This window comes from Macrobrachium nipponense, chromosome 9, assembly GCF_015104395.2.
Source record: "Macrobrachium nipponense isolate FS-2020 chromosome 9, ASM1510439v2, whole genome shotgun sequence".
In the NCBI taxonomy this organism is placed as follows: Eukaryota; Metazoa; Arthropoda; class Malacostraca; order Decapoda; family Palaemonidae; genus Macrobrachium; species Macrobrachium nipponense.
Genome location: NC_061110.1, coordinates 86273839 through 86294564, shown reverse-complemented (window position 1 = coordinate 86294564; position 20726 = coordinate 86273839). Strand labels below are relative to the sequence as shown.

General features: G+C 36.1%; 1 long non-coding RNA gene across 1 annotated transcript; it reads right to left on the bottom strand.

Moving 5' to 3' along the window:
* Nucleotides 1-4219: 4219 nt before the first annotated feature.
* LOC135218006 (uncharacterized) lies at nucleotides 4220-20377 on the bottom strand. Its single transcript, XR_010315263.1, has 4 exons — nucleotides 20258-20377; nucleotides 13415-13666; nucleotides 7075-7217; nucleotides 4220-4699 (listed from the first exon to the last, which is right to left on the bottom strand). It is a non-coding gene; the product is annotated as an uncharacterized LOC135218006 (long non-coding RNA).
* Between the last annotated feature and the right edge of the window lie 349 nt (nucleotides 20378-20726).

Genomic DNA, 20726 nt, shown 5'->3' with positions numbered 1-20726 from the left:
TGCTATTTGAATTGCACCCTTACTTGAGATCTTTGCAAGAGAATTATTACTATGGAGAGTTATTATTATTATTAATAATTGTTATTATTATATGAGATATTTTATGGGAGGGTTACTTAAGCAGAACTATCATTACTTGACTTGTTTTACGAGAGATTTGAGATTTATGGGAGAATTCTTGCATTTTTTTTTTTTAATGCATACGTAGTGGCGCTACATTTTATTTTCTCTGGATATTTGTGTTCCAGAAATTGTGAGTTTTCTTGCACAATACCTTTGTTGTATTTGTGACAATTTTGCCAGAGATAGGAAACTTGGTTAAGTTTTCTAGTGGCCTATGTCGTAGTGCATATGGAGAAGTCTTGGCTTAGACACTGTGAATTTGGAGTTTTATTATAATGAGTTGTGGCACACTGGTGATTTTTTCTAGAATTTTCTAGACAGTTTTTATTTGCCTAGTTTTTGCCCTTTTTCAGCAGTTATGCTTAACAGAGAGTTTGTGGTTTTTTACTATAACATTGAGTTATTCTCTGGAGAATTGGAGATATATTTGGAGATATAATTGGAGGTATATTATTTTGGATTTATAATTTGAGATATAATATACTGGAGATATATTTTTGGCCATTTGATATTTGCCAATGGTGGTGAGAGCTATGTTTAGTTCAATTATTTTGCAGCCATCTTTGTTGCAAAATGGACACACACTTTTGAGGAGATATATGGGGCAATATTTGTGAGTGGGTGAGCTGAATGCTTTGAGTGCACATTTTTTTGGAGATGGGATTTCATTTTTTGATTATCCTGCTTAGAAATATTTTTTGGAGCCTTGTTTTATTCCACATGGAGTTATTGGTGAAATAGAGGTAAATATTTTTTATTTGCCGAAATAGAGGTGAATATTTTTTATTCCTGGAGTGGTGGTTTTTTATTAACACGTGGTTATGGGAGAAATAAGAGTGATTATGGTGTGGGGGGTGGTTATTAACCATATGGAGGGAATATTTTATAACCGGAGTGGTGTTATTATTAATATGGTGAAATATATGGAGGTGGAATTAATCTTTGGCGGGTGACCCTTTTTTGTGGTTATGGAGTTTTTTCGAGCCAAGAGAAGATTTCTGTGGTTCTTTCTTTTTGGTTCGTGACTATTTGGAGGTGAGTGGCATTACTGCATAGTGGTCCTATAGAGATGTGCATTTTTTATGTTCACAAGTGTATTATTTTTGGAGGCATATAATTGCTGCATTATGAGTTTATCGTAGCTTTTTTTTTTTTTTTTTTATCACGAATAGGTGATAATGTTTTACATAATTGGGCAGTGTCATGTTGAGAGTAAAGTCTTTGAGACAAGTTTTTGAACACATTAGTCATATCCTGGAGTTAATTTTGTGAAATGTGCTTACTTCGTGTCAATATAGACCTTTTTCTATAGAATCACGAGTTTCCAAACTTGCGAGTCAGACTAGACATTTTTTTGTGCCGCAGTTAGAGCACACGTCCGCAGGTGGATTTTCTGCTGAAACCGTTGCGATGTGTCTGGTGTGCTGTTCCTTTTCCTTTAGTGGTGATTGCTCAGAGTTTTTGCAATATCTGGAAATGTTGACAATAGCATTTCACGAAAGCGCATGTGTGAGAGTTTGCTTTCTGGTCGTGTCGGTCAATGAAAGTTGCGATGTCGAGAAATTCCGTAGCTATACATGGGGCATTTCTTGGGAAAAATGTGGGGTTATGCATATGTATGTTATGTGTTTTGTGATGGAGAAGTTTACTTGTGATTATCTTTTTTTTTATTTTATTTATTTTATTTTTCTTCTTTTTCCTACGAGAGATGTAATCAGGGGGTTGAGCTTTAAATAGCATTTCTTTTTGGACGGGAGATGTAATTTATCGGGAGATGTAATTTATCGGGGTTGTTGTTTATATGAATAGGAGTTTGACATTGTCTCATTGTAATTAATTATATGAGCAGTAAAGGGTTTTTTTGCTATTAAAACATTGGAGATTTTTACTGATTTTGCGAGTTACTATAATATCAGAGCTTGAGAGAACATTTTTGGGTCTGGGCTTGTTACGTGATTTCTTTTTTCCTTGGGCTCAGTGCCCTTTTTTTTCTTTTTTTTTCTTTTTTTTTTACTTATGAGAACATTCAAGTTTGAAATGTGAGTGCAGAAGTCCGTGGAGTTGCTGTGAGTTTTGGGATTGTGTGTGCTGATGTGTGAGTTTGGAGGATTGAGTTAGAGAACTTGATATTTTTTTTACTTTGCGAGTTGTGATAGTGACTTATGATTTGGTGGTCATATTAAGTGGAGTTAATTGGGAGACGTTCAGTTAGTATTTCTGACTTTTGATGTTGTTGTTTGATAGAAGTAGTATGTCTGGGGTTAATTCTTTTTTGATTGACCGATGACTTGACTGACATACTAACACACCAAAAAGTCGTTCCCCGACGCTAGCAAGACGTCCACCAGCCGTGCAGAGATGTTGCTGTCATTTATCCAGGGTGATTACGAGAGTTTCTACAGAGTTCTACAGCACTTTTGGGTCTACAAAGCTGTTAGAAGTTACAGTTGGGGAGGCATTCCGTCTTCCTACAGCATGCTTCAGTCTGTTCTGGAAGTTGCAGACAAAGAGGGATATTCAAGAATCCAAAATGAGAGAAAATTCTAGTGTTATTGGAGATGAAGCGTGATAGACTTTACTCTGTGCTGCCAGAGACGTGCAATTATTACTTATATTTTATTTTAAGCTGGCCAATGTTTTATATTATATAAGCTATTTTATTTGACCATTTGCTAGGCGGGAGCTAGCAATTTGGCATGGCCGAGCTTCTTTGGTAGGGATTATAATTAATGATATATTTAAATAGCATAATGTGATGCGCTGTGACCTTTTTGGAATGCAGAGAACAGGGCCGAAGCAACAACCCGAGAAAAGCTGATAAATGATTTCTGTGATGGCGTGATTCAAAAACTGCATAGTTAGGCGAGTCAATGTTCGTCAGTTCATGGGCTCTTGTTTAAAGTGCCTTTGGGAAACTGGATGTAGCCAGTAATAAGGGGCGTTAATGAAGTGTGCATTCGTATGTGCGTGTGCGCCTCTTCCTTTGATAATGTATCACTAGCCAAGTCTATGGGAAGACCTGCGCAAAGATTCGTGGGAGGAAGGCAAAGCCACGATGGCGGATGCCAAAGTGTTTTTTGAACAGTGAGTGAGATATTCCGGCTGCATGGGTGAGTGTTGAATTACTTTAGCCAAGTTGAATTACTTTAGCCAAAAGGAATGGCCTGTTACATTGTAAGAATATTTAATCTTTAATTTTGTCTTTAAACTTATGTGTGCTAACGAGTGTGTTTCTCGTGTCTTTGAAACAGACGATTCTGGCAAAGGGGGGACAGAGAGTCCTAGATGGGAGAGACAATTGGTGTGACAAATTACCGTTTTAAACATTTTAATGTTGGGGGGTTAACTGAGTTAAGTTAGTCTGTGAGACTTGGTTTAGACTTGATTTATTGTCTTTCCATTGTTAAACAAATCGTTATTTTTTATATAACTTGACTCTCATTTTGATTACCTGTTAGAATGGAGAGAAAGAGGTGGAGAGAGAGGAGTTGCTGAGAGAGAGAGAGAGAGAGAGAGAGAGAGAGGGGTTGCGAGTCGTTGGTCGCTTGGAGAGAGAGAGAGAGAGAGATTGTGTGTCAGTTTGCCTGACGCTCGGGGTTCCACGTTTACCAAATAAAAACGAGATTAATATTATGTTAACATATATATACAATATTTCCGGAAAACACTAGCTAAAAAGACGTGTATTTTATAACCACTGAGCAGAGGTTTTACGAACAGAGTTCATCTTGGAAGTGAGAGCTACTAATATACGCATTTTGCACCACCTCAAAAAGCAGGAAACAAAATATACAGGTGTATATCTTGAAGAATTTAGTTTGACTTTGTAATTCTGTTCTCCTCTAGAATTCCATATCAGATTTACACCTCTTTTTTACTGATTCGGAAAAATCCTGCAATGACCTAAAATATGTTCTTCATAGTAAATAAATAAGAATTTTTCTGTTTGGAAAAGTATTTGCTAAACACCTCAGTATTTGTATGATTCATTGTATTTCTAATGAATAAAATTGTTTCCAAAATTATACTCTTTGGCTCACTTGCCTTTTCGCACCACTTGTTATATGAAACAAAAAAACTTGCATAGGATGCTTTTTATTAAATGAGAACTGACAATGCACAAGGAAAATCAAAATCATGTTTTTGTGCAACACTACAAGAAATGAATGTATAGTGACATTACTACTTTTAAATTTATAGTTGTAAGAAAAGTGAGGCAAAACCAAGGTATGTGATTTAAGTGCTTCAACGTGCATAAAACTGGACTCCTTACAGGATAAGAATTTCGTATAGTTCTTCCGTCAGAAAAATCATTGCCATTACAAGAGCGAGTGTCACTGAAGCCATTGATCAAAGTCCGTTATCCCTCGCGTTTAACTCTTTAATAACTCGGGATGACCAGACGTCGTTGAGGAGTAATAGTCCACCCTAACCTCCGCAGCAACGATTCTGGATGATTATAGTGTCACCAGAGCCCCCAGAGCATGGACCGCACCCATTTTGATATTTGGATGGCTTGTGGACTCCTTGGAGAAGGTGTGTTTACTACTGATGAGTCGATGGGGATCTCGGTCGTCTGATGAGAAAGTAAATTGTAAGTTTTCATTTTGGTAAAACACATGATTATTTAGAAATATATGTTTTTATACAGTTTACCAGTAGCAGATTTAAGGAAGAGCCACTTGGTCACGGCCCCCGCCCTACCCCCTATAAGGAATGAATAACAAAGACATTGTTTTTTCTTTCAATAAATTCATTAATAGAAGCAAAAAATTTGCTTTGTTAATTCTAATTATCGTGTAAATAAAAAAAGTCATCGTATTGATGTATTTGTACTGTATGTGTGTACCTGCTATATATATATATATATATGGTGACACAGAGAACCAATTTAAAATTTTAAACATTTAGAATCTAATATATTCCCAGAAAGCTTAACAACTGGTGTAATATATACGAAACGTAGCTATGCAAAGCGACTTCTGTCACTGAAGGAGAGAGGGGGCTGGGGGAGGGGAGAGGGTAATTGCGAGGGGAAAAATAGTAAGAATTGGTGGATATTCATGGTCCTAACGACAGTCTCCCGTAATCAATGGACCTTGCTGAGACTCATCACTTCAGCATAGCACCGAAGTAAAATGAACCGTTTTCAAAGACAAATCTCATCAAACTACTAACTACTACTGTACTAACTTCTTTTTCCACGCAATGGAGGAGCTTTCGTGGGAAGCGCGCGCCACAACAAACCAACACACACACAACACACCACACACAACACACATATATATATATACATACAATATATTATATATTATATTATATATAAGTATAATTATATAATATATATATATATAATATATAAATATTAATATATATGGACCTTCGCTGAGGGACTCATCCCTTCAGCATAGCCACCGAAGTAAAATGAACCGTTTCAAAGAGACAAATCTCATCAAATACTACTACTACTACTTCTTTTCACGCAATGAGGAGCTTTCGTGGGAAGCGCGCGCACACAAACACACACACACACACACACACACACATATATATATATATATATATATATATATATCTTATATATATATATATATATATATATATATATATGTGTGTGTGTGTGTGTGGTGTGTGTGTTTGTGTGCGCGCGCTTCCCACGAAAGCTCCTCATTGCGTTGAAAAGAAGTAGTATTAGTAGTATTTGATGAGATTTGTCTTTGAAACGGTTCATTTTACTTCGGTGCTATGCGAAGGGATGAGTCTCAGCAAGGTCCATTGATTACGGGAGACTGTCGTTAGGACCATGAATATCCCAATTCTTAATATTTTTTCCCCTCGCAATCCCCTCTCCCCTCGCCCCAGCCCCTCTCTCCTTCAGTGACAGAAGTCGCTAAATATATATATATATATATATATATATATATATATATATATATATATATATATATATATATGTATATATTATATTTTATATATATATAATATATAATATATATATGATATATATATATATATATATATATATATATATATATATATATATATATATATATATACATACATATATATATATATATATATAATATATATATATATATATATTATATATATATATATATACATGGCTTCTCATAGATAGACCTGAAGACGCCTCACTTCATTCATATTTTATTGTTATCATTATAAGGCTATTTATACCGTCCTCACTTCATTAAAAAAAATCAAGAATTAATTTGCTTGATCCCCAAATTTACAGAGAATGAAACACAAAAAATTTGTGCAAAATTGACTAAAGCTGAATTTTTAAAGAGAATTCTGAAAATAACCAAGAAAAGTGCCAATGTTCCTATCACACTTAGCTGTTAATACTGACTGATTATATTCCTTTTTCTGGGCGCGCTTAAAGTTTATCTCTGTCTGTTGCCAAGCTTTGTTATTCTTCTCCTACTTAAGTTTTCCCTCAATTTTTATAAACTTCCGTCCCTCAAGTGGCAACCCTATTTATTTCTTGCCAAAACCTTTCTACTAATTCATCTTCCCCTCTTTCTTAATCCTTACCTACTTGAGAGAATTAGGTCGTTGTCATATTGACTTTCATATAAAATCAATATATAAATATATAAAGGGGAATTTATCTAAATAAAAAAATAGATATATAAATAAATTACTTTACTCCTGCAAAACCCCTTCAATGGATTAGAGATAAAATCTTTTCGTGACAATAAGGCTTCTTGCGCTTTATTCAAGAAACTGAATGGATTGTCAGACAAACAAAGCGATGATAAAAAAAATAACAAAAGTATTCCTAGTGCAGGTAAACTAAGAGAAGCAGTGAACTTGACACTTCTTTTATCTAAAGACGTTGTTCATATCTCTAAAACGAACAGTTATCGACATTAATTCTTATTCCGCCCTATAGAAAGACAAAAGGGCCTATTTTGATGAACTTACGGATTTGGTTAAGGATTCAGGAGCCGGCAATGCCTCGGCATAGAAATAGCAGGTCATAGCCACCAACAGAAGAGACAAAATGTAGGTCTTCATTGTGGATAAGGCTGGTTTTTTCTAATCGATTTAGGCCGAAGCAAGTAAACCTGAAAAGAAAATAGGCAGAATAGCCTTTTATTTTCCTCTTACACACACACACACACATATATATATATATATATATATATATATATATATATATATATATATATATATAATATATATATATATATATCCTATTATCCCTGAACCAAATGTATGCCCTCCCAAAGGAGGACACTTACTAAGTAACAAACTTTGTTTGGAGGAAGTCTGTTGTAAATGTTTTCGGAAATTCACCAGAGTCCTATAAAAAGATAGATAATAATCTAATAATAATAATAATAATATCTTTTATTTCGGTTCAAGACCATATACAATGAACATACAAAAATACACAGTAACATTCACAATCTAGATATATGAGTCAACATGATAGGAAAAATTAGTTAAGTATCAGGCACTTATCCACAAAATAGCTGACGGGTAGCATAAAAGATAATAATTATAATACTGGTAATAGTAATAATATTAGTGAGGAAAAAAAAAAAAAAATGCATTGAGAGTTATAACAGTTAGTGCACAAATTATATAGCTTAAATTTCACTAGAGACCTTAGATGGTTACAGTAGTCTGGTCCAGAGGGCTAAATACATAAATTGAATGTATATATATATACATATATACACACATACACATATACATACATACATACATATATACGTATATACATACATACACACACATATATACACATATATATATACATACATATATACATATATACATATATATATATATATATATATATATATATATATATATATATATATCATATATATATATACATACACATATATATACATATATATATATATACACATATCACACACATACACATATACATACTCACAACACATACACATATATACATATATATAAAACTTTAACTTGATAGTAATCACAGAAATAATGAAAAAATAAAATATCAGCTATAAATATAATAATGACAAAATCTGCAGATGACATCTTGCTAATACAGAGATTAAGTCCTTTACGGGACAAAGGCCTCATTTTCCCATCTTTCCCACAATTTAGATCTTCTTCTTGCTTCACTCCTTAGGATGCTTTGTATGAGCGAGTTGCCGGCTCGTTTCTTCCACTCGGGTTACCAGGCTGGACATTGTTCGCCTTACAATGATTTTTAAATTGTCCAGGTGGTTTTCTAAGAACATCTGTGTGGCGGAGGGTAGTTGGTAGCGTGGAGTGTTTGAGGCGTCTCAGAATGTCATTGTGCACAACAGTGATACGTCTCATGGTCTCTCGGTATAGTTCGTCCAGAGGGAACACCCATAGATACTGTAACAGTACGAGCGGAAGAGCAGCAGTTTCACGTCTCGGTGACAGAAGGCAAACCTCCTTGCAATCATGTTGCCAGTTGCACATAGTTTACGACGCCTCTGTTCAATGTCTGCCCGTATCTTTTAGGTCGTCGGTAATAATGTGACCCAAATACGGAAATTCCGCGCACAAATTCCAGCCGATGGTTTCCGAGAAAAATTTGTGGTTCTGCAATATGCTTAAGCGATCTCGGGAGAAGCGACATGCACTGGGTCTTGGTTTCGTTGTAGATTATATCAAATTCCTCTGCATATTGGCGGCAAGTGTCGATGAGTCGTTGGAGGCCATGCACTGATGGGGAAATCAAAACCATATCGTCGGCGTAACAGAGGTTGTTTATAGTTGTTTCATTGACAGTGCATCCGATTGGGAGTGAGTTCAGTTTGACATTCAAGGCATCTGTGTACGTATTAAACAGGTATGGAGAGAGAATGCCCCCTTGCCGAAGCCCGTTTAGGGAGCCGAAGGTGTACGATAATACGTTTGCCCCATTTGACACAGAATTGCTGTGTGGAGAACCAGCAATGTAAAATGCCAATTAGATATAGGGGTGTGCCCCTTTTATGCAGCTTCAGGAATAGCTTCAGGTAGTTTTACTCTGTTAAATGCTTTTCTCACATCTACGAAACACAGGAAAACCGGAGATGCTGATGATAGGTAGTAGTTCAGCAATTCTTTCAGTAAGTAGATGCAGGTGTCGGTTGAGTGGTTTGCTTTAAACCCGAACTGGTTGTCAGTGGTGTGTAGAAAGGGGAGAAGTCTCACAAGAAGAACCGACTCAAGTGTCTTCGATGCGATCGTTGTGATTGCAATTGGCCGGTAGTTGCCAGGGTCAGCTGCATCCTTTAGCTTGTTTTTGTATTAATGGTATCAGTGAACTAAGAGTAGGGAGTCTGGAAGATACTGGTGAATTATGCACGCATTGAATAAGGCAGCTAGCAAAATGTAAATTATCGGATGGCAGAATTTGAAAGCCTCTGCGGGAAGACCATCACAGCCGGGCGATTTATTATTAGGTATGCTGTTTTATGGCATCGCTGATGTTACCTGGCGTAATACGGTCTGCAAAATGAAATTGAATGTTGTCATTAAGGAGGTTATCCACCTCGCTTGCGGAATCCTGATCATTTATGCAATTCAGGATATTGTTGAAGTGATCACCCCACCATCCTTGCATAGCCTCGTCTCCGACTGCTTCCCCTACTCTCTGTGATAGCTTTTTAGTTTTGGGATTTAAGGACTGGATATCTTTCCAAAGACGAGGGTAATCACCAGATTCTACGTTTCTAGACATTGCATCGGCTCTTAGTTAGTTTTTTGTTTTTTCATTTAACCTGCCCAGTGCTTAAGAGCAAGTTTGAATTGCGCTCTCGCCTGCCTCATTAGTAATGCAGTGTGTCCTTCCCTCGGGCTGCCATTTTGCCTCCACAGTAAAAATATTTCTCGTGAGTATGTATACAGATCCTTAACCAAGTCATTCCAAGGAGGATATTACAAACAAGTGAGAATTACCTTGACGAAATCTAAAGGCAGCCTGCCGAAGCAAGCATAGCGGAGATTATGTTCGAATAGAATTCATTCAGATCCCTCTTGTGGTGGTCATTTCTACATTTTGTGTTGGTACCACAGTAAGGCGTCAGCCGGTTGAAATATTGACCGCAACTTGGTTTCCGTGGTCGCCCTAAAGTCTCTGGCTTTCTGTTGGTTTTTTAAACTCCACCAGTTAACCGCTGGATGGGCGGTCAGTTAGTGGGTTCACGGTAGGGAGGGATGGGGTACTGAATGACACCTGTAATGGGATGTGATCGTAGCCCGTTGCAAAGATCGTAGCGAAATATTGCAGGTCATAATAGAATCATGAATTTGTTGGAGATGTGATGCAGTGGTCCAGCCAGGAGGTTGTAATTGCGTCCGCTCTATTATGTACATATGAGTAGGAGGAGGGGAGGGAGGAGCATACATCGCTATTGTGGAGAGCATGATTTTGACAGAAGCGAGTAAGTTCATTATAAAATTGTTTTGTGGGGTGAGAATTAAGGTCCCCTATTATACAAATATGATCAGCAGTTGAATCTTGAATAATACTGTGTAACTCCCCTAGGATCATGCAGTAATGATCAAAATTATTGTTATTTTCCCATGGCATATAAACATTAATTTTATTAGGATTTTAGAGTTCCCTACTGTCACTTGAAGCCCAAGCAATCTGTCACTCCTGTAGGTCATCACCTTTATCATATTGTCTAACGATTTGTGCCACAGGAAAGAAAGTCCCCCTTTCGGACGACCGGCTATGATTTGATCTGTAACTTGCATCGATGAAGTCGAGAAGGTTCTGAAGTCTTCATGAATTGAATCGCAGATGGCAAGGTCATGAGGCCAGAGGAGCGTTTCTTGCAATGCAATGATGCCGTTGAAATTTTTGCAGAGCATGTTTAGGAGAGGAATGTTCCGCTTGAGGCCAAAAATATTCCAAGAGATTATGTTTAATGTACCATGGCTACTCACGAAGATGGGAGATGAATGCGCTGATCATTTGGGTGGATGGGGGGTTATCCAGGGGGAATGGGCAGTCACTCGCCGTGGGCGGTTGGCTGGCACTTGCGGTGGAAATGACCCTGGTTGGAGTGACAGTAAGTTCCCCTGGGGGTGGTTGGTCCCGGATTAGGTTATATCTTGAAACTAATATATTAGGACCGAAATTCTCGCCTTTAAGAACGTCGAGGTGTGAAATAGGCAGGTAATCCTGTAGGCCACTTATGTTTATTTCTACATGGGAGTTCGTGAGGGGATAAGTGGGTCAGAGCCAGTGAGAAACTTGACTCTCTCCACTATGGCGTCTAGCGTCCACCTGATGAGACGCAGATTGGGTGGGAAGGTTGTGCTACATGACATCGTCTTCTCGATGTGTTCGGGTCGCGGTTGGTGAACCTCCGAATATGTTGGGACTCCGTCGGCTAGCGGCCAAACGAGAGGATCTTCTCTTCTTTCTACTTGTTTGTATCTGCCAGCCGCTAGACCCCTCAAGATCACTCTCATCTGCATCTACGATGGGGGGTTGGCGGGGAGAGATAGGGTGGGGAGGATCACAAGGGCTGGTAATCATCACCGGAGGTCTATCTTCCACCGGAGGCACTGGAGAGGGAGGGGAGGTTGGGGGATTACCAACTGTCTCCTCAGAACGGCCAACCCTACAGGTGAAGGGGCACTTCCGTGTTGCTGGGAGGCGAGGAAAAACTGGATGCCGCATTCATAGGAGTTTGGATACGATACTTGAAACATTAATTATATTTTGCTTTACTTCTCTTGTTAAGGCAAATGAAAGAACAAAAACAAATATAAGATTATGGGACTCAGATCCTCATCTATGATGACTCCTTCACATGACTCTGGAGAAGCAGCTCCTCAAACAAACAAAAGGTAACTGGAATTAATCATAAACAACAAGGTAATGATGTTCCCTCAGTCGGCAAATACTGAAGTTATAAAAAGGTGAATCGTTTATGTTTTAAAAAGTGAGTCTAAACTGGATTGTGAGGTTAACTCCAACTTCCAAAAGCTGATAATAGCAATAAGATTCAGTCTAAATTCAACAAATTTTTGCAAAAATTTTTATGCCTCAAAAAAAGAACTAGAGTTAACTGAACAGATGGCCATCCATATACGGATATGTTTTGCTTTTCGATTAATTTGAATAGCTTATTGAATTGAGCAAAGAAATTTTAAAGCTTCAGCGTATTACTATATGTAATATATATATATATATATATATATATATATATATATATATATATATATATATATATATATGTATGTATATATATGTGTGTGTGTGTGTGAAGGTATATATATATATATATATATATATATATATATATATATATATATATATATATATATATATATGTATATATACATATATATATATATATATATATATATTATATATCTATATATATATATATATATATGTATGTTCATGTGCTTCTGTGTCTTTCAAAGAGAGATAGAAGCATACAAACAAGAAAACATCTACAATATCTTTAATGAAGTTATGAACCTGGAAAATTATCTACTTAAGAACGACACCCATGGCCTACCCTCAATCTACAAAACACACCTGAATTCGCCTTGAAATTGGTTCTCAAAGCTGATAGATCATAAAATACAGACGTCAAAATACTATATATAAGTTCAGTGAAATATACATTTTCATAATAAGCTTAAACCACCATTTTACAAACGCCGGTTCATTTTGATTGGTGCGAATAGGCACATACAAAGAATAGTTTTGATCTAAAACTTAAAATGACTTTTAAAACTCTTCTATAATCACAGTAACGTACTGTCATTAGTATATGACTTATCATGATTTGGCTTCCCTTTGAGCCGTAATATTCTTAGAATCAGTGCTAGAGAATATTTATAACTAGTGATAGCAAACGGATTAAGTTCACAAAATGCCCAATACAATTATTGTTTCTACGCTATTGTAACTTTTATTTCTTTTTATATGAAAAAAAGATTTTCTGATTAATAAATCTAAGCTCAACACCAAATTTTGTCAAGAATCTTTTGCCCTGAAAGCATAGACTTTTAAAATATTTTCGTATGGCATAAGCATTCTAAGTTCCTTATGTGCATTCATAGGTATAGAATTATGCTCTTGTCTTTCCAGTCTATAAAATCAAAAGAGGATATCTAGCTGATGAATGAGGGACAAGGAAAGAATAAATAAGAATGCACAGCAAGAGAAAACTAGTGATTCACCTGGGAAAAATACAATATTATCGATAACAATAAAAACAAGAAAGATACAGATAACACTGGTAAGAAAAGTATTAGCATAAAACCAAGAACTTGCCTTCTCTGAGCTGTGAGCTTCTTGTCCTGTTGCTTAGTTGATGTTCTGGGTCTTCTCTCGAGTTTATATATGCGAGTAGCTCCTCCCTACTTCATGGAGGTGCAGGGGTATTGCTGTACGTATCCAGGGGAATGGGGTGAGACCATTTTTGTTGCATGTGCGAACTCCCAAACAAGGCATAATTACCAGTTTTGGGAGGATGTAAGGATTGTCCTGTGTGACGTCTCCGAAGGTTTTTGCTAAGTGCAGTGTCTACAGAGACATTTAAAAAAAATTAAAAATTAAAAAATTTGTCACTTACTAAATCAAGGTTCATGTGCGTTATTTCAGTATGCAGAATTAATCCGCAAAAGAAAGTAACGTCCTAGTTTTATATATTTAGATAAGTAATAAATAATATAATACTAATAATAATAATAATAATAAGGCAAAGATTCCCTGGGACTACGGTATCAGAACAGACAGGGTAATATGTGTAAATAGACCAGACGTAACATGGATTGACAAAATCAAGAAGAAAGTATTACTCATTGATGTCGCAATACCATGGGACACCAGAGTTGAAGAGAAAGAGAGGGACAAAATGGATAAGTATCAAGACCTGAAAATAAATAAGAAGGATATGGGATATGCCAGTGGATATTGTACCCATAATCATAGGAACACTAGGCACAATCCCAAGATCCTTGAAAAGGAACCAGGAAAAACTAGATGCCGAAGTAGCTTCAGGACTCATGCAGAAGAGTGTGCTCCTAGAAACAGCACACAATGTAAGAAAACTGATGGACTCCTAAGGAGGCAGGATGCAACCCGGAACCCCACACTATAAATACTCCCCAATCGAATTGAAGGACTGTTATAGACCAAAAAAATACTTATTATTATTATTATTATTATTATTATTATTATTATTATTATTATTATTATTATTATTATTATTATTAATTACATCAGCAGCATACGTAATAATATTAATCATTCTAATCCTAGTCTGGAGATTCATACAATTTCACTTGTTCGTCATCCCCGAAGTAGAAATTGTATTAGCCTACGAGCAATTTAGAAGAAGATTTTTAGGTCCTGAGGAACAGTATTTATTCTTAAAGATATAAAGATGAACCCTATAGGACCTTCATCAACAATATTCTTAAGGTGCTAAACTCTGCGTCCAGATTTGCCGTTGTCGAAGACGGGTCAGACTTTCTCTGACCCTAAACCCCATTGTACGTATTGGGAATAAAGGTACCTTGGTTGAATTCTCGACCCCTCTATTATATTACCGGAAGTCTTCATGGTAGGTGTAAGTTAGGCATTCACCTACAAACGTCTTTTAATATCCAGTTCTCTCTGCCTCGGAATTAATATATTTTCATATGTTAACCGCGAAACGGAATTTTTTGTTGATAATAAGTTTCGTCCTCTCGTGAATTCGAACCGGTGTACAGAGGAGAAATCAGGACTTCAGTGACGCCTAAACTGACCAGGCTTCTGATATATCAGATATATTTATATATATATATATATATATATATCATATATATATATATATATATATATATATATATATATATCTATATATCAGAAGCCTGGTCAGTTTAGGCGTCACTGAAGTCCTGATTTCTCCTCTGTACACCGGTTCGAATTCACGAGAGGACGAAATTATTATCAACAAAAATTCCGTTTCGGTTAACATATGAAAAATATATTAATTCCGAGGCAGAGAGAACTGGATAGTGAGAGTAGACAGATGTTTTGGAAATCTCAATCTCAGTAGGAAAAGAAGAGCGTAGATTAAGAGACACCACATTTTATTTGCGAAGCGTTTCGTTGTTTCTTCATAACATTTTCAAGGCTAAAAGAGACATTACAGTATTTTAATAGTAGTTGCAAGATTATGTAATTATTGGCTGACAAAGCTGAGTAAAAGTAGCAACAATAAGATAATGGTTAAAATCTTTAAAATAAATTGCAACAGCATACTAAAAAAAACATAGATAAGATCTTTAAAATAAATTACAACCGTATACTAAAAACAGAATGGTGGGAAAGACAGAGATGAAAGTTTACACTACAAATGAATGATTGATTTATATTAAAAGTAAGGGATAAGATGAATTGTCAAGGTTAAGATCTGGTTCCCTTAAAAATATTTCTATCGACTCAGAGATTCTCAATAATGACTCTTCTCTAAAAGCATCAAGCACACTAAAATTTTCCAATCTTCTACCTGTATTACATTCTTCTATGTGCTGTAAAATCGGTGATCTGGTTGCCTTGGCCAGCAAGCAACCAGTACGAGGAGAAATGCCATAATGTTCGGAAGATCTTGTCCGGACCGACCGTTTTGACTGGCCAATATAGGTGGAGCTACAGGCGTCACACTTGTCAATATATACTAGGTGATGCCAGACAAAAGGTCTGAAGGTAGTTTATCTTTATAGTTTAACAACGCGTGGATAGTATGGTTGTTGGTAAATATTAACTTGGGGTTAATGTGGGGAAAGCTATACTTAAAACATATTTCTTAGTTCTCTTGTAACGTATTTAGAACAAGGATCACTTATATATGGAAATTTAAAATACATAGTTAGTTTTTCAACCCTTGGTATATCTATTTTGCTATTTATACTAAGAGAAATATTTAGGAACGTTTTATTTCTTTATATATTATGTTATTGGGATAGCCATTAATTTTGAAATAGTTTAACAGAAACTTTATTTCTGAGTCAAATGCCTGCCAGCAGCTGCAGAGAGAATATGCTCTATGTATTAAAGTCTTAATGTTATCTATTTTAAAGTTAAAGAAAGTAGCACTTTGGAAATTCATTCCAAGACCGGTAAAAGTAGACTTTCTGAAAATGCTAAAACTTAAGAGCAACTTATTGTTTGCGGTAGTTTTTGTAATGCTTGCATCTAAAAAGTTAACAATATTATTTTCTTCATGTTCCACGGTAAACTGAATACATGGGTGTTTACTATTTAAGTAATCATGGAACCGCTGTACGCGACTTAAATGCAGCTCCTGGCAGGCATTTGACTCGGAAATAAAGTTTCTGTTAAACTATTTCAAAATTAATGGCTATCCCAATAACATAATATATAAAGAAATAAAAAAGTTCCTAAATATTTCTCTTAGTATAAATAGCAAAATAGATATACCAAGGGTTGATAAACTAACTATGTATTTTAAATTTCCATATATAAGTGATCCTTGTTCATCTTATCCCTTGCTTTTAATATAAATCATTCAGTCATTCATTTGTAGCATAAACTTCCATCTCTGTCTTTCCCACCATCCTGTTTTTAGTATACGGTTGTAATTTATTTTAAAGATCTTATCTATGTTTTTTTATGTATGCTGTTGCAATTTATTTTAAAGATTTTAACCATTATCTTATTGTTGCTACTTTTACTCAGCTTTGTCAGCCAATAATTACATAATCTTGCAACTACTATTAAAATATTGTAAGGTCTCTTTTAGCCTTGAAACTGTTGTTATGAAGAAACAACGAAACGCTTCGCAAATAGAATGTGGTGTCTCTTAACCTACGCTCTTCTTTTCCTACTGAGATTTATGTGCATATATATATATATATATATATATATATATATAATATATGTGTGTGTGTGTGTGTGTGTGTGTGTGTGTGTGTGTGTATGTGTGTGTAACAAAGAGTAATTGAGAATATAATAAGGAGTAATTAAGACACCGTTGTAAGGTGATGTGCTGTGACATTCCTAGAATGTAGGGGTCATCAGTTTAGCTTCTCCTTGGAAACAGTGTGGCCCTAAGTGACAAGACGGCTCAGCTTTGGAAATGCTAATGTATCTTCATTGGGTGGCGCGATGTCGAAGTTGTTGTCTATGCAGATCAGTGCCATGTCCTGTCTCTATGCATGGGCGGATGCAGAGGTGCCTTATGAAACTGGTTTGAGGCGGTTTCTGTAGGCGTGAACAATGTTCTTTATAATGACGTCATGATCTTGTGACGAAGTTAGTGACGACACTTACTGGGAGTGTCTTGTGCGTAAGTTAGTGCGTGCATGCAAGCTTCTTCCCTACATAATGAGAAAGTAAGGGCAAGATGGCCTCTTCAACAGTATTTTTAGTGAGGTTTGTGAAAACTGTGTTGAATGGGTAAGCAAACTTATTCTTTAACCAAAAGTGTGGTTTGGCTGTATTTTGAATATTATTTCAAAGATGTTCTATTTTATTTGACCTTTTGATTTTGATTTGTAATCTTTGCTTATCGAGGTGTTCTCCTGTCTTTTTATAGGCGGTTCTGGAACAAAGGGGAATTGATATGGGAACTTAACTAATGTTTCGTGGTGTACTAGACTGTACTATGACTATGCCTAGCTTTGTGACTAAAATAATGTTGGTTATTGTAGGAGAAAAATGGATTAGGCTATCTGAGTTCAATCTTTCAATTAACCATTTTGTTAAGAACCTGAGTTATTTAGCTAATACTTTGCTCTTAAATAAATGTATTTTTGTAGTTCACGAGTCTGATTTAATGGCCTTAGGTAATGTAGAGAGAGAGGGATGGAGAGAGAGAGAGAGTGAGAGAGATGTTGTAGAGAGAGAGGGATGGAGAGAGAGAGAGAGAGAGAGAGAGAGAGAGAGAAATGGTGTGTTAGCCAGTGCCTAGCCGCTCGGTTCATTGCTACCTCTTAAGATTACCCAGGCTGGAACCTTGGTAATAGGGTGGTGGCAGCGGTGGGATGGGATGCTTGCCGGTGTTGAATGGGTAAGCATATTTATTCTTTGGCAAAAAGTGTGGTTTGGCTGTATTTCGATTATTATCTCAAAGATGTTCTATTTTATTTGACCTTTTGATTTTGATTTGTAATCTTTGCTTATCGATGTGTTCTCTTGTTTTTATATAGGCGGTTCTGGAACAAAGGGGAATTGATATGGGAACTTCACTAATGTTTCGTGGTGTACTAGACTGTACTATGACTATGCCTAGTTTTGTGACTAAAATACTGTTGGTTATTGTAGGAGAAATATGGATTGGGCTATCTAAGTTCAATCTTTCATTTAACTATTTTGTTAAGAACCTGAGTTATTTAGCTAATACTTTGCTCTTAAATAAATGTATTTTTGTAGTTCACGAGTCTGATTTAATGGCCTTATGTAATGTAGAGAGAGAGAGAGAGAGAGAGAGAGAGAGAGAAAAGGGGTGTTAGCCAGTGCCTAGCTGCATGGTTCATTGCTACCTTTTAAGATTATTTATATATATATATATATATATATATATATATATATATATATATATATCTCCAAAATAATATATCTCCAATTCTCCAGAGAATAACTCAATGTTATAGCATAACTGCTGAAAAAAGGGTAAAAACTCGGCAAATAAAAACTGTCTAAAGAATTCTAGAAAAAATCACCAATGTGCCACAACTCATTATAACAAAACTCCAAATTCAAAGTGTCTTAAGCCAAGACTTCTCCATATGCACTACGACATAGGCCATTAGAAACTTAGCCAAGTTTCCTATCTCTGGCAAAGTTGTCACAAATACAACAAAGGTATTGTGCAAGAAAACTCACAATTTCTGGAACACAAATATCCAGAGAAAAAATGTAGTGCCATTACGTATGCATTAAAAAAAATGCAAAAATTCTCCCATAAATCTCTTTGCATCAAACAGCTGAAAACACAAACACGTTCCAGAATAATGACTCTTCACAAACTGAGATATTAAAAAATATTCACACCAACTGGAGAGAAAAGGTAAATTCAAATTCATCCATGATAAAAAAAAAACTTGTGTCAGCGATGGCTAACTTCCAAAAAAGGAGAAAAGAAAAATCAACGGCATTGTTAACTATCCCCCGTAACTCGCGTATGTCAAGCAATTATCTGCTGAACTCATAAAAAAGGAAAACAAAAAAATAATGTGTTGTTAGTTCCTCCCAAATTCAAAAAAGATTTCACCACCCTTGACAGCATTACAGCACCCACGTATTAGTATAAAAAAAAAAAAAAAAAAAAATCAGTATCAGAAATATCATCATCAGCAAAATCACAAAAATTGCTATCATCAAAATCACTAGTATCAGCATAAAAAAAACATCACCAATGTCAATGCTTATCCATTCACCAAAAGTTCAGCAAGACTCAACACAATTCAGCAAAACTCACCACTCACGAATGACTGAAACATTCTCTAAAGCCATAAAAATTCAACAAATAATTAACCCCAAAACTTCTCGCAATAATTAATTGTAATAATTCTCCATGATATAATTATCTGTAATAATTATAAAATAATCTCCCATGAAATATTTCAAATCTCTCGTAAAACAAGTCAAGTAATGATAGTTATACCTAAGTAACCCTCCCATAAAATATCTCATGCAATGATACTAATTATTATTAATAATAATAATAACAATAATTCTCCACAGCATTGACACTCGCCCCCTGAACAGTGTCTGAGGACCCCCTAGGTATACACCAGTAGTAGTAGCAGTACCCTCCCATGTAATGCCCCTCAGGGCAGGCCTGTAGTCGCCTTCCCCTTGCAACGCGCCTCTGCACCGGTTAGCAGAAATTTGCTGAGCCCGCAAGAATGGGTGGGCGCTCTGTCTCCAAGCCAAATATGCAATCCAAGCACAGTTCGCATGCATAAAAAACATTTTATACACACTTATATGTTAAACAAAGACGAATGCGTCTTATTCTAAACATGCGCCAATAAAGAAAACACGTCACTATCTGCTACTATGGGGGAAAAAAAATTTGACATCTTAAACCAGTCCCATTACGCTGAATGATTAAAAAAAGCCAGGATTAAAAAAAATAAAACACACCGTAACACTTACACCTTCACAATGAGAGGAAACCCCGGATTCTGCGCAATTACAAACACTTGAATCTCATCGGCACAACGCACTCGGCAAACCGCGCAGCGAGAAAGCACTCGACAATCATTCACATGCAAACCAGACTGAGTCCTCATCTCAGCAAGCACCTAGCGACGAGCGAATTTGCTGACCCCAGTTCAATTTCTTTGCTCAGTACTACAGCTAACGGACGGACATTTTCTCATTATCTCTCACTTAGTAACTGAAATCCTAACAATTTAACAATTTTCCACAATCCCACAAGGCTTTGTCATTCTAAAACTATCGCTAAGCCATAACCCCTCTATGTTTAACTGGTCACCTGTCTCTTCACCGCTCGCCACCACCTGTTTTTCCCCATAAATGGCCGCTGCCACCAGCTGTTAACGGGATATTCATCTCGTTTTTATTTGGTAAACGTGGAACCCTGGGCGTCAGGCAAACCGAC